Raw genomic sequence first — 14,441 nt, 5'->3', positions numbered from 1 at the left:
ACCTGATGATGCAAGTGCAGAAGATCAAGTACAATGTCATAGGACTTACTGAGACAAGAAAGCATTGGTGACATCACGCCATTTTCAACATTGGAGAAGAACTGTTCCTCGGAACATGTGACAGTAGAGGCATCAGTGGTGTTGGTGTCCTTGTCAACACAAACTTGGCTATGAGCATCAATTTGTTTGAATGCCTTATAACCCAAATCACACACTTATGTTTGAATAGATGTGGCTCATTGCTGGCAGTTTCTATCTTCATCATCTATGCACCAACATCCAACTACGACAAAGAAGAAATTGAGAAGTTCTGCATGGAGCTGGAGAAGTTCTATAAAGAAGACCATACCTTATACAAGGTCATTGTCGGTTATTTTAATGTCAAGCTAGGACCGAGAAGGTTCCTTGAAGAACTACACATCAGAACCCACAGCCTAGAATGGTACAAACAGGGTGAGAGACTGAGTTCATCCTGTCGACCAAGACCATCCATGGTAACTCGCAGTTCCAGAAGGCCGAATCTAAACATTGGACATGGGAGTCTCCGTGTGGACAGTTCCACAACGAAATTGACCACATCATATTCAATTGATGGTTTTGCCTTACCGATGTCGTTGTCTCAAAATTCCAAACAGAATCAGACCATCGTCTCCTTCATGCAAAATTCTACTTTACAGAGTGGGGAGAAAGGTCTGCAAAGTTTACGTTTAGAAGAGAACTCCCAGAACAACCACCAACTGGGAGCTCTTTGGCACTATTGTGGCAATGTGGGAAGATGCCATCGTTGACAACATTAACGAGGAATACAATCGAATGGTTCAGCACCTCCATGACTGTGTGAGAAATGCTGGGGGGATAAAGCCACAAAAAGACACTTTTGGAAACTCTCTTTGGAACTCTCTTTGGAAACTCTCGAGCTTGTTCACCAATGTGGTTTGGTGTGAGCCTCAGGCAATCACAAGCTAATGTCTGAGCTCACAAAGCTGTGCAGAGAAGCGATAAAGGAAGACCTCAAAGAAAAGAACAGCCGTGTTGGCCGATGCGGCAGAAGCTGGGAAAAGTATTCACAACACCCACCTGTCCTTCACCAAGACGACTGCTCTCCGACGTCCTGATGCATCTATCACATTTTCCAGAAGGGTGATGGAGAAGGTTATCCATGACTTCTATGCGGATATCTTCAATAGCCATGTCCACCTGACCACATACCAAATTCCACAGGATGGACATATTGTTCCCAGCATTCTCCCTTCCAAAATCATGCACGCTATTTCATTGGTAAACATGCATACAGCACCCGGTCCAGACAAGGTCAGACCCAGTCACCTTGAAGAATCTGTGCCAATACTCGTCAATATACTGGCTTGGCTCTTCACATGCTACCTGTCTGAATGCAAGTTTCCTTCCCAATGGAAAACTAGCAGGACCGTCCTGCTGTACAAGAAGGGAGATATTCATGACATTGGTAACTATCACCCAATCTGCCTGTTGCTCATTGTCTACAAGTTATTCATCAAGTCATCCTGAATAATATTGGCAGAACACTAGACAAAGGACAGCCATGTGAGCAAGCTGGGTTTCAAAAAGTGTTAAGCATGATAGACCATATCCACACAGTGATCAACTCATTGAGGTTTCACGAGAGTTTGAGATACCGCTCTGTCTAACGTTCATTGATTTAAAAAAGGCCTTTGATTCTGTTGAGACTGAAGTGGTCATCAAAACCCTAGCTAAACAGGGTGTTCAAACTCAGTACATCAGGATCCTCCACAAGCTGTATTATGGATTCACTACCAGGATCTCACTGTTCTACAAGGAAGTGATCATCTATAAGGTAGTAAAGAGAGAGGTTTGGCAGGGCAATACTATTTCACCAAAACTCTACAGTGCCACCATCGAGAACATCATGCAATGACTGGAATGGGAAGACATGGGAGTGAGGATAGACGGTCAACAACTCCACCACCTCTGCTTCCCTGATGACATCGTTCTCATAACACCAAACATTAGCCAAGCGGCATGAATGCTGGCCAACTTCGATCACGAGTGTGGAAAGATAAGACTATAGCTGAATCTCTTGAAGACAATGTTCATGAGAAACAGACTAGTTCCTGGCATTCCCTTTGCTCTCAAAGAAAAAAACATCTCTGATTGCAGCAGCTATGTGTATCTAGTTCGAGAACTCAACATGACGAATGACTTGGCACCAGAACTGAGTAGGAGGAAGAGAGTGACTTGGAATGTCTTCAAGAGCATTGAAGAAATCGTTAAAAGGATGAAGAACCTCCGGCTCCGGCCACATCTTTTCGATTCCACCATTCTTCCTGCACTGATATATGCCTCAGAGACCTGGGCCCTAATTCAGAATGAGAATACTATTCAGGTCTCCCAAAGAGAAATTGAAAGAGCTATGCTTGGAGTATCACCTCTCACTCAAGTGAGAGAAGGAATCTGGAGTTCCAACCTATGTCAAGGATTGAGAATCAGGGATGCTGCCAAGGCATCGAAAATCAGATGAGCTGGACATGTAATGCGATTTGGAGATGATCGCTGGACTAGAGCTGTTACAGACTGGATTACCCGGGATGTCTCACCTATGAGATGGTCATACTTGTTTTTCTGAATGAATGGTTTGATGCACTTCATGTTCCTGAAGCTAGCAGACACTATTGGGCTACACTAGCATGCGACAGGGACAAATGGAGCTGTTACTGGTGCTCATTCAAGCAAATCAATGAACAATGGGACGACAGGTGATACAGATGATAGTTCACAATGAAGCAAAAGGATTTAGTGTGCATCATTTGAGAATATGGAGCTAAGTCTTTTTTTTTTGTTAACATCAATAATCACACACTGATTTGCACATGGAAAACTCTTATCACTTAATAGACAAAAGAAATCATTATAATAAAGATAGGTAAAATATTAGTATGTTGAAAATGCATAAGAGCAGATTTTACTATACTTAATTAATGTTTTCCATAATGAACAAAATAAAAATAGACTTTGGTGGGTCTCTAGATCCCCTTTGAGGATATCTAGTATATTTTTCTTAATTTTTTAACACTAAATTTATTATTTTAAAATATTTTAAAAGAAAAATTGAATAGTGTACAATTAAAATATTTCAGTTACTAAAATGATTATTACAGGGCTTGTATTATGATTTAGTTGTTAAAAGTGTATGCCCTGAGATCTATCTTCTGTACTACCTATATGTGCCTAGCGTAGTTACAGCTTCCCTTTTGTTTTTCTTCCCCTACTATCACAATAGATGGTGTGATTTTTTGCCACATAACCAAGTATGTAGTAAGCAGCACAACATAAGTGTATGATCCTTGGCAAACACCATACTCGAAAAGATTTGTTAGCACTGTGGCCAAAAAGGACTGGAGAGATAGCACAGTGGTTGGGCTTCCGCCATTCACGCAGCCGACCTGAGTTCGATTCCTCCGCCCCTCTCAGAGAGCCCGGCAAACTACCAAGAGTATCGACCCCGTGCGGCAGAGCCTGGCAAGCTACCTGTGCATATTGGATATGCCAAAAACAGTAACAATAAGTCTCTCAATGAGAGACGTTACTGGTGCCCGCTCGAACAAATCGATGGGCAACGGGATGACAGTGAGAGTGGCCAAAAGTGAGACCTCAACAAGAATGTGTGTAAGAATCAGTGTGACCCCTGATGAGCACTACAACCAGCATGTTAGAGAACACCACAACTGTGTGCAACTCTTGGCAAGCGCTTGTTCAAATACCACCACTAAAAGAGAACAACCTCAGAGAGCACCATGAACAAGCATGTGTAAGCCTCAGTCAATGCAATATGAACAGTGGCAGACAGGGAAGGGAAAGGTAAAAACTTAAAAGGTGATTATAGGAACATTTATAAGACATGGATTCAATTATTTAAAAAAAAAAGAGTTCCTGACTTACATATTCTTATATTTCTCAATGTAGGATAAATGTTCTGCACCGAATTGTGATGTGAACAAAGGGGAATTCTCTCTCTCTCTCTCTCTCTCTCTCTCTCTCTCTCTCTCTCTCTCTCTCTCTCTCTCTCTCTCTCTCTCTCTCTCTCTCTTCTCTCTCTCCTCTTCAGTCTCTCTCTTGTCTCACTCTCCCCCCCTCTCGTCTCTTTCTCTCTGCCTCTGTCTCTCTATCACACACACACACACACTACAAATACCATCTGGGTGTCTGACTGAGAGATAATCTCAGATTCTGAGACATAATATCAGAAGTAAGGGTTCTGTCACAAAACTCTCAACAATCTCCTAAAAACCCTGCCACATCTGAGATCAGTCTAAAACCAGACTTCTACCTGCTCTTCTAACAGACTAACTATAAATTACTTATTCCCATGATTCTTTCTTTGGGTTTGGTTATTTGTTCAGATAACTCAAGGAAATAGTTTACTTTCCAGATTGAGAGTTTGCTATTAAAGACTACATAGCTATACAGCTATAGACATAGGTGTGGAGGAAGGGCCAAGAGATTCCATGCTTCTTTAGTGCAGTCTTCCCAGATCTCACTTTCCACCAACCAGGAAGACTTTCAAATCTTATTCTGGGAGTTTTGAGGCTTTAATACAAACATGATAAATTAAATCATTGACCACTGATGAGTGATTCAACATTCAGCTCCTCTTCCCTTACCAAGGTTGGAGTATAACAGTGAAACTTTCAACAGTGAAACTTTCTTGATTTCATGGATAGCTACTCTGACAACCAAACACCATCCTAGGTGGAGTACAAACCAGGAGAATCCTTTGTGACTCTGGTATCTTGCAGAGTCCGAAGGTTGTTAGAAGCAAATGAGGACAAAGACCAAACATACATTTCTTACTATAGATTGCATATCACAGAGGAGCTATTGTTTCACATAAAAAATTTACAGCAGAAATTCTCTAAGGAGGTTTCTAAGGTATTCTATGTAGCTCATGTTCAAGATGTTTATATAATGCCCTTGTGATGTTGATTTATAATAATGTGCATCTGAAAATTGAACAAAGTTCTAATATGGTAACATCAATGTTTTAAAAAAAAAAGTTGTTGTGGCTGAGGAGACAGTAAAGGATTTAGTGTGAATATTTGCATGTGTACACCCAGGGTTTGATCCTGGCACCAGATGGCCTCCTGAACATCATTGGGTGTGGTCCTGGGTCCTTTGAGTACAGGGGTGGGGAGGAGCAGTGTGACACCCTTGAACATTCAAATTGAACCATCAGCCTAGTGGGCCAAGGACAGTCAGGAGCATCTCTCAGTTCTCCATCCACTGCTTGGGAGTACCCCTTCTCTCCCCCCAAAAAGTAGTCCCCTTTAAGAAGAAAGGAGAAAGTTTAAAACGTGAATTCTACAAATGTGATATTTCTCAATTTTTCAATCTGAGAAATTTGGATTAATTTGGATAATTAAGTTATTTATCTTGAGTATTCTTATGATGACTAAGAACTGTTCAGATGAAAAGTAAAAAAGCTCTTGTATTAAAATATTGTTGATTCAATCTTCTCTACAAAATATTTTAAATTTCTTTGTGAAAGCAAATTTTAGTTTGGAGTCTCGTAACCCCTTTGATTTTTTTTTATCAGTAAATGTTATTAATAATATCTGTCACTCCACCTTCCTTTCAGAATGAAAAAAATCAGTTAAAGGAAATAGGAGAATAGTAAGGATTAAACAAGATCGCTTATGAGAATAACATCTATGATTTGTTGAAAATTTACCACATAGTAATATTTTACAGAAGTTGACTCAATCTTTGCAAAATTCTTCAGACTGATAGTCACAACTCCACTTCGCAGATAAAAATTAATTCAATAGGTGTTCAGATCAGGCAGCTAATAATTGCTGAAATGAAATCCTTACTTTATCTCTCTTCCTATTTTTACCCTACCTGCTGTCTCCCATAAAACAAGCAGGAAATTATCAAAGTACAAGTACATTTTATTATCATTGAATTTCTTTATTGGAGGATGTTAGCCAAAGATTGAAAATGACTCTTCAGCGGTAACATAGGAAGAAAAATAATGCAATCTTTGATTCTGTTTTCTCTTTTCTCTTGTTCCCTAATGCTGCCAAATAATGAAGAGTACTGAAATGAATTCTGGCCCATGAGTAAGAAATTTGAAGGAAAATAATCCTCAGGCTTTTTGTTATTCCTGCTTATGCAACATGTTATGCCAATTAAATCCCCCCAAACAATGGAAAAGGTAGTTATTTAGTTTTAATTTATTAGCCAACTTCTTCATGTCTTTTGCTTCTTCAATGAAAAAATCTGAATCAATAGTGGAACCGTGTGGCAAAATGGCATTGGATTGTTATTCATTAGAAGCTGAAAGAGGATGGGGAACTCAAGAATATTTAAAATTCTACATTTTGGATTTTTATTACCTTTGTTGACAATTCTTAAATACAAAAAAAGTCATAAATCAGTAGGCAGTACTAGGGAGCCACCTGCTGGAATAAGTGGCTGAATTTTTGTGGTCATGATACCACGAAATGTAAATTCACTTAATAATAATTCAATTATGAATTTGTAAAATTCATTATTCTTCCCCGTAGACAGACATATATTTAAAAACTCTTAGACTACTTATAACATCAATGGGGATCATTTCAAAAGAAGACAAGTGTTTAAAATGGGGGAGTAGTATTCAACAAAGATAAACATGTGATTAAAATGAGAAAATACAAGCACTGTAGCACTGTCATCCCATTGTTCATCAATTTGCTTGAGGGGGCGCCAGTAATGTCTCCATTGTGAGACTTGTTGTTACTGTTTTTGGCATATCGAATATGCCACATGTAGCTTGCTAAGCTCTGAGAATTCAAAAGGTTAAAAATTCCAGTGACTATTTAGACTATTAAAATTCAGTCACCTAATACTTCAAGAGTTCACTTAAAAAAATGGTTAAGGATATTCTGTCTAATAATTATCTTACCCAGATACAATTAATTATCTTACCCAAATACAATTCTTAAGCAGCAACTTATACAATGATGATAACATTTTCATTAATGTAAAATTGTACTTCTTTAAATTGCTAGCATTAAAGGAAAAACAGGAGATCTAATTTAGGATCAAATGATGTAGATACTGTTTTTTTCCTTCTCTAAAATCAATCTCATATTCTTCGATAATGGCTAGAATTTTTTACCTATAATCCTGACTGATGCTAAATCAAAGTTCTTAGCCAAAAAGATGATTAGTAGGGCATTTTTTCAGACGAAGCTGTTTCAAGTCTGTGCCAAATGACACTATCATTTTTATCCTTTGCTAGATAGTCTGTATAGTAAACTTGAAAGAAACATTCTTTGATGATGGTGCTGTTGCCTAAGGGCTACCAATTCTAAACATGCTCTGTGTATAGAACAGAAACTAAATAAAACATATCTAAGGGGTTGATATGAATGAAAAGTATTTCTACAACATAGATCAAAGTTGACTGGATTTTTTTTTGTATGACTCCCTTTATAACTAAAAAAATTCCCTAAAGATCACATGTAAATGGTGAATTCCTATTAAGATAGAATAAGGAATGAATTTGATCTCTCAACTCATGATGAAGCCCCACTTATAACTTCCTCAGAGAACTTGCCTCAAAGTAAGAGAGCAGAGCTAAGGAGAAAGCTCCAAGGGCTAAATACCAGTCCTCTGCTAGTGCTACATTCATTTCCTGGCACGGCATGGTCCCCCTAATTCTACCAGGTTTGGTACTGTTGCCTTCAGCATTCCTGGGCCTGAGTAAGGGCCCAGGCTTTGAACCATCTAGTCTGCATGGCTCTGGGCCAGCTAAGCATCATCAGAAATGGCTCACACACTGCAACATAAATAAATAGATAGCTACCCTACAAACCTAAGAAGATAACCAGGCTTTTCATTGATAAATTTCCTCCTCATCAGACAGGGGAGAATATCTAGCACTGGCACTTGCATGTTAAGTAAGCTGAGTAGTAAAGGGCAATTCTGGGACAAAGTTCTGTGTAATTCTGCCATCTTGAGCCATGTGCTGCCATGAGTGCTGAGCATTCAGCAGACCCCAGGTAGGCATTCGCAGACTAAGTGGGACATACACAGTTCCTGGATCTGAGTGTGATGTCTCCTTGAAACACTGCAAGGGAGTTGCTGGACTGGACAGATGCATTTGAATCAAGTCCAAAGTTTAATGAAAAAGCTAAAACGTTTGGCCATACTCCCTTCTACAAGTCAGTCATGATGTGTTTCCCTGTGCTCAGGATAAGCATCCCCCTTTTCTAGCTCCCAAATTCCTCTATAAACCTCTTTTCTTAAAAAAAATCCTAATAAAAAGAATATTGACTTCTCATATATATTTCTAAGAGTCAAATTACTTATCTCTAGCACTCTGTAACATGTTATGATTATATTATTATTTTTACATGACCTTTTCATGATGGTAGGACCCTTAGGTAATGCAGTTGTGGAAGGATAATCCCATAACGTCTTGGTTAGACTGTTGCTTTTTGATAATCCCTATACTAAAAAAACTTGCTTTCTTTTCAATATTTAATTTATGTTCATTTAATTTATATTGATCAATCCTCACATAAAGCTCTTCAGAACAAACCAGTTGCATAAATAACAAACGAACTTAAAAGTTGAGTTTCTTTGTGGGTTGGCAGTATTAGGAAGATAGTCATGGTTCTATACTTAGAGGTTACTTCTGATAGTGCTCAGGGGAGTATCTGGTGCTAGGAATCAAACCCAAGTCTCCTGCATACACTCTGCCATTGAACGTCCACACCAGAAGGTGTGCTTCTTCTAGGTTCACTCTAAATTGAGTATGTGAAGTTCAAAAGAACTATGTAGACTGCCTCATGTTACACCCTAGTAAGTGTTGAAGGTGAGATTCAAGTTCTCAACAACATGCTGGATTCAACTCAATTATCTAAATTTCTTAAAAGAACAAAACCCATTTTAGTATGCTAATATCACACTCCTGTCCTGGTCATATTTTATTTGAAGTATCTTTTATTTTTCTCAAATATTTAAATTATAAACTTATAGTCCCCCTTTTAAAATATCTCAGTTGGCATAAAACATGGTATTCACAGAAGATGATAAATTAGTGCTATTTGAATAAATGTTTGTTGAGGGAAAGTCTATTTTCCTTAAATGATATGATTTCAAATTTATATTTAGTTCTAATTTTATTTCATGGATGATGGTAGTTTATGATGTGATGAGAAAAGAAAATTATGTTCATTGAATTCCTTCTGTATGTCAGGTTCTATGTAAGCAACTTTAGTAAAATACAAAATGATTACATTTTACCCACAGCAGAGAGAACGAAACAGAAAACATGATGATTAAATAACTAACTTATAATTGCCCTGAATATCTCAACAGTTTTCCACATCTCCTTTGATAATTATTTTCACTGTCAATCATTTCAATGTAAATGTTGACCAAATTTTTATCTATCAGTGTTCATACCTTTAAACTGCATTTGCAACTATTTTGAAAATACCCAAGACGTGGCTATAAAATGATCATTTTAAACAAACAGCCAAATTCCAGGCATTATATTGAGTTCTGGTTATCTAGAGTCTAATTTCCAAACAGCCTGCTTTCCGCTGTCAGAGATTTTCAGGTTAATAAAGATATAAGGAGCACATATTGTTATGAATCCAAGAGCAAACAGGTTTGGGTAATAGGGGAATCAGGGAAGTAGTCCCTGCATAATCAAGGCCAGAAATAGTAAAAGAGTCAAATATGTAAAGGGTAAGAATAATAGTAGTACAAAGCGAAGAAAGAGCACATTGTAAGGGCTGCAGGAAGGAAGACTGCTGAAAGTTTGGAAGATCATATCTGCTGTATGCAGAAACTTAATAGAAAGCTCATAAAAGTTTTTAAATATTTTAAAATGTTCTAGCTTATGGTTATAAAAACATTATTTTGACGACTATCAACAAAGAGATGAGAATTTTGCAAGACTGATAATAAGAACAATAGCACACAATGGAATACTACTCAGCTATACATCTGAAATTAAAAAAAAAGATGGAACACTGATTTGCAACAACATGAATGAGCGTAAAGTATATTATACTCAGTGAAATTGACAGAGGAAGAGAAACAAGCACTGTAGCAATGATATTTGGAAATCATCACTCTGGAATAGTATTGGGTGCTGATACACTTTTAGTAACAGTATTGAAAAACCTCAGTCCCTAAAAGGAATAAAAAATAAAGAGAGAGATGGAGAAGGAAGAAAAATGCCAGCCGTAGACGTAGACTGGGTTGGGCAGGATTGGAATGGAGAGGACCACGAGGGAAACTTGGAAATATTGATGGCAGGAAATGTACACCGGTGAAGGTATTGGTGTTGAAATATTATATTGAAACTCAATTATGAACAACTTTTCAACTCACAGTGATTCAATTAAAAATTAAAAAACAAATGAAAAAACAAACACTACATGACTGTACTCATATTGTATATAGAGAACATAAACTATATAAAACAAAAATAAAATTTTGATTATAATACCAATTACAAAGCTAATCCCAAAGTTACTGAAGGTAACAAAGGGGGTAGATAAATTGGGCCAAGGGTTCAATGTATGAAGACAGGACTTTTAGTGGTGAAATTAATGTAGAAAATATGCTTGCTGATTTTTGATTTTGTATATCTGATGTTACTTCAATCAAATAAGCAATTGCAAAAATTATTTTTTTCTGTAGCCCAAGCAAGAAATGACTAGACTAGAAATCAGACAGTGGAAAATAAAATGTTTAAAACCATGTTTTGGATGCAAAGAAAATAAACTGACAGACTGAAGAAAAGAGACATATTAGCCTTTTAGATTAAACAACTGAGAGTTGGTGAAAATGCTCTTTGGATTCTTTCTGAAAACACTGAGGGAGAAAATGCTAAGTAGTGATAGGTGTACTGGGAAAAGGGAAGAAATAAGGTGCTGGGAGAAACTAGGAGGAAGGCTTGGAGCATGATAAGTTTAAGCGATCTGTGAGTAACTTAAAGCAGATCATTTACTGCTTCTCACAGCATGTCTTGACTTTCTTTTCTAAGTCTTTTATATTACAATGTTTTCACTTATTCCATATGAACTCTAATGCTGATCTCAAAATCATGGTGAAATCTGTTTGCTTTACATTTCTCATTTCTTCATCATAAATGCCCATAAATTATTTTTGTACTTCTTTGCTGGAACTTATTCTGTGATTAATTTGTGAGAACCTTAAAATAATCCAGAGTTTTTCTCTTCTTAAGGTTGGCAAATGGCTTTGGTGGCTCTATAAATATTTGTTAAATGTAGCTTTTTTTTTTGAAAAGCAGGGTAGTTTTTATTAAAACTTATTTAGAAAGATGTGAAGGGAGAAAAAGAGAGAAGTCCATCCAGAGAAAACAGTTTTTTTCCAGAGGAGAAATAGGCAAGCAAAAGAAACATAGAGACAAGTAGACAAGATACGTGTTCAAGGCAGAACATGACCTCGAACAGCAAGCCTATTAAATGTAGCTTTCAATGTATATTTCATAAGAGAAGAATATCCTAGCTTTTTGTTTCTCTTAATAAGGAACAGTATGTTTTGTTAATAAGAGGAAGCATGCAAATTTTCCCTGGAGGCAATTGTTATATACATTTAGAATCTTTCTGGAGCATCTCCAAATCTATAGCTTTCTCTCAATTTCCATCACTGTTTTAGCAAAGTCAATCTTTCTTGGAAAGACTCCATCCATTAATACAGGGATCAACAAGTAGAGAACAGAACTCGAGTCAAATTCAACACAGGTGAGACCAAATATACTTGTCTATACTCTGTATGTTGGAGTCTTTGTGTTTCAATTATAGGGTTCAGAAGTTGCCACATAGACTCTATGATCAACAAAGACAAAAATATTTACTACCTGAGCCTGTCTTTATATAAGATTTGTACTGCCTTTTAGACTAGTAGAATGTTTTGAAGATCTCTGTTTCAGGTCATTTCTAGGGATAGTTTAATAACAATGTCCCTAAGCATTATCAGAATTAACAAAATTATGCCATTTAGCATTCATTAATAGACCAAAAATAAGACAAGCAATGAGTTTCATCTGAGCTTAACAAAATGAAGAGAGGATGGAATCCTGAACAAGAGCTTGTGATGCAAAAGTTTAGATCAATAACAGCATTCAAAGGATTGCTTTGGATCAATACAAACTAGTGAAGTTAGTTCATTTGTCTTTGGGCTCTTACTTCTCTACTCAAGTGTTTGCCACCCTGAGGACATCTGCCCAACTCTCTTTCCCTACTTCACTTTAAAGAGATTTTCTCATATTCTTACAGGATCAGCTTAAATACCAGCTATTCCATGAAATTCTCTTAAACTTAATCCATTTAATGAAACAAAGCATGTTATTTTATGCTTGAATTTAAGAGAATTGTCTTTGCAGAATTTATTCAAAGGCTCCCAACTAATGGCTTACCATCCCCCCTTCAAAAAGAAAATCACATGGCATATCCCCCAACTACTTTTTTTAGACAAATAAACAGGAAGCTTTTAGGTAGCTTCCCATCATTTTAGTGCACAACCCTGCCCCTTATCCTACATAGTATGACTCACTTTAGCAAACATTGCTGTATTACAAATGTGTGTTTTTTTTAAAAAAATCGAGATATGCAGTTACAAAATAATTCTTGATTGGGCATCAGTCAAACAATGTTCCAAGACCCATGCCTCCACCAGTGCACATTTCCCACCACCAATATTCCCAGTTTCCCTCCCACCACCAACCACCCAGAAACGTGCCTCTGTGGCAGGCAATTTTCTTCTCTCTCTGTCTTTCTTTCTTTCTTTTAGTGCATGATGGTTAACAATACAGGTACCAAGAGGTTGTCATGTTTGTTCCTTTACCTACTTTCAGCATGCAGTTACATACTATGAGACTAATATCCAAGGATACTAGAAATAAGGGACAGGAGAATTGTTTCAAAGTTGGAAGTTTGCCTTAAGTACTGCAGGGAGAAGGCAGTTGGGATAGAGAAGGGACCACTATGAAAATGAGTTGGATATAAACATTTTTAAGGTCAACTCTGTCCTTAGCATTTCAGTTAACTGAAGTTAATTCATGTTAAAATTTGTATCAACCAAAATTCTGAGAATCGTTTGACTTAATATGTGTGTACATACACACACAGACATTGAAAACTGAATAAATAAATGAAAAATCTGAGCACATATAACAATAAAACTCTATTTATAGTCTCTGTAACAATCAGCTCAGAAATCTACATCAGAGGCTATGCAGCAATTGGCCCCAAACACTCCGGACCTGGTAAATAATGCTAGCTTCTAATTTTTGTCAATGCTTAGGATAATTAAGAAAAATATTTATGCTCTCCAAACCAATTACACAGATTGTCTTGCTTCTAATTAGCCTGACTCCAGGTCCCTACTGCCAGCAACCTCCAACAAAAACATATCCTAAGTGTCTCTCTCTTGTTCTCCACTATAAAGTTTTTTACTTCCTTATCTGTTTTTGATAGTTGACTTATCATTATGGCTATGTTAATTTAGTCTCTATTTGTTTTCATTTGCATGGTCTTCAAATATTCCCATAATTTTTTCAGTTTCTTTTTCAAACTTACAAAAAGGGTTTATTGAAGGCAAAGACCCAATCAGGCTGGTTTGGTTACCACAGTATTCAATGTGTTGATTTGAGTCTGTTTTGAATTAATATATAAATACTAGGTCTAGAGTTGGCAAGCATGGGCTTCAAAAGAGTATGACTTCAGAACTAGCAAGGCCTTTCATTGTATATATATATATATATATATATATATATATATATATATATGTGTGTGTGTTTGTGTGTCTAACGTATATATATATACATATACATATATATATATATATGTTTTAGGATGTGCCTAGCAAGATATAGTCTAAGAGTCTAAGAATCATGGTTAAATTGGCACTGGGATCTCTCAAATCACCATATTTACTTTCTAAAGCCATACTTTTCAGATTTAAACTTCAGCATTGGCCAAAGACATTCATTCTTATATACAGCCATGCAAGTTTTGTCACATCTTGTACTTTGATCCTGTCTGACAATGGCCTCACTCCAACTTTGATTAATGCCATCAAGATTTTGGTGATTCTCTAAAGTTTTTCTGTTACTAATCTGAAACTGAAATACTGATAAAATTCTTTCCAAACTATAGAATAACTGGTCTTTGTGATACTGCCATAATCTGAGGCAGATGGGACAAAGATCAGCTGGTACTGAGTTATCAAACCTAAACAAGAATTTGAACCAAAATTTAATCTACAGGTCCAAAGCAGCAGATTTCAGATGCTCAGGGAAACATAAAACACTATTGTGCAAAAGGAGTAAGAGCTGGTCCTTTGGATCACATGGTTGTTCCAATTTAATACAATTAACATTCTCATGCAGTAATATGGTCTACTTGGGG

The sequence above is a fragment of the Sorex araneus genome, chromosome 3 (genome assembly GCF_027595985.1).
Source record: "Sorex araneus isolate mSorAra2 chromosome 3, mSorAra2.pri, whole genome shotgun sequence".
In the NCBI taxonomy this organism is placed as follows: Eukaryota; Metazoa; Chordata; class Mammalia; order Eulipotyphla; family Soricidae; genus Sorex; species Sorex araneus.
The sequence above is the reverse complement of the archived record's forward strand: the minus strand, read 5'-3'. Positions refer to the sequence as shown.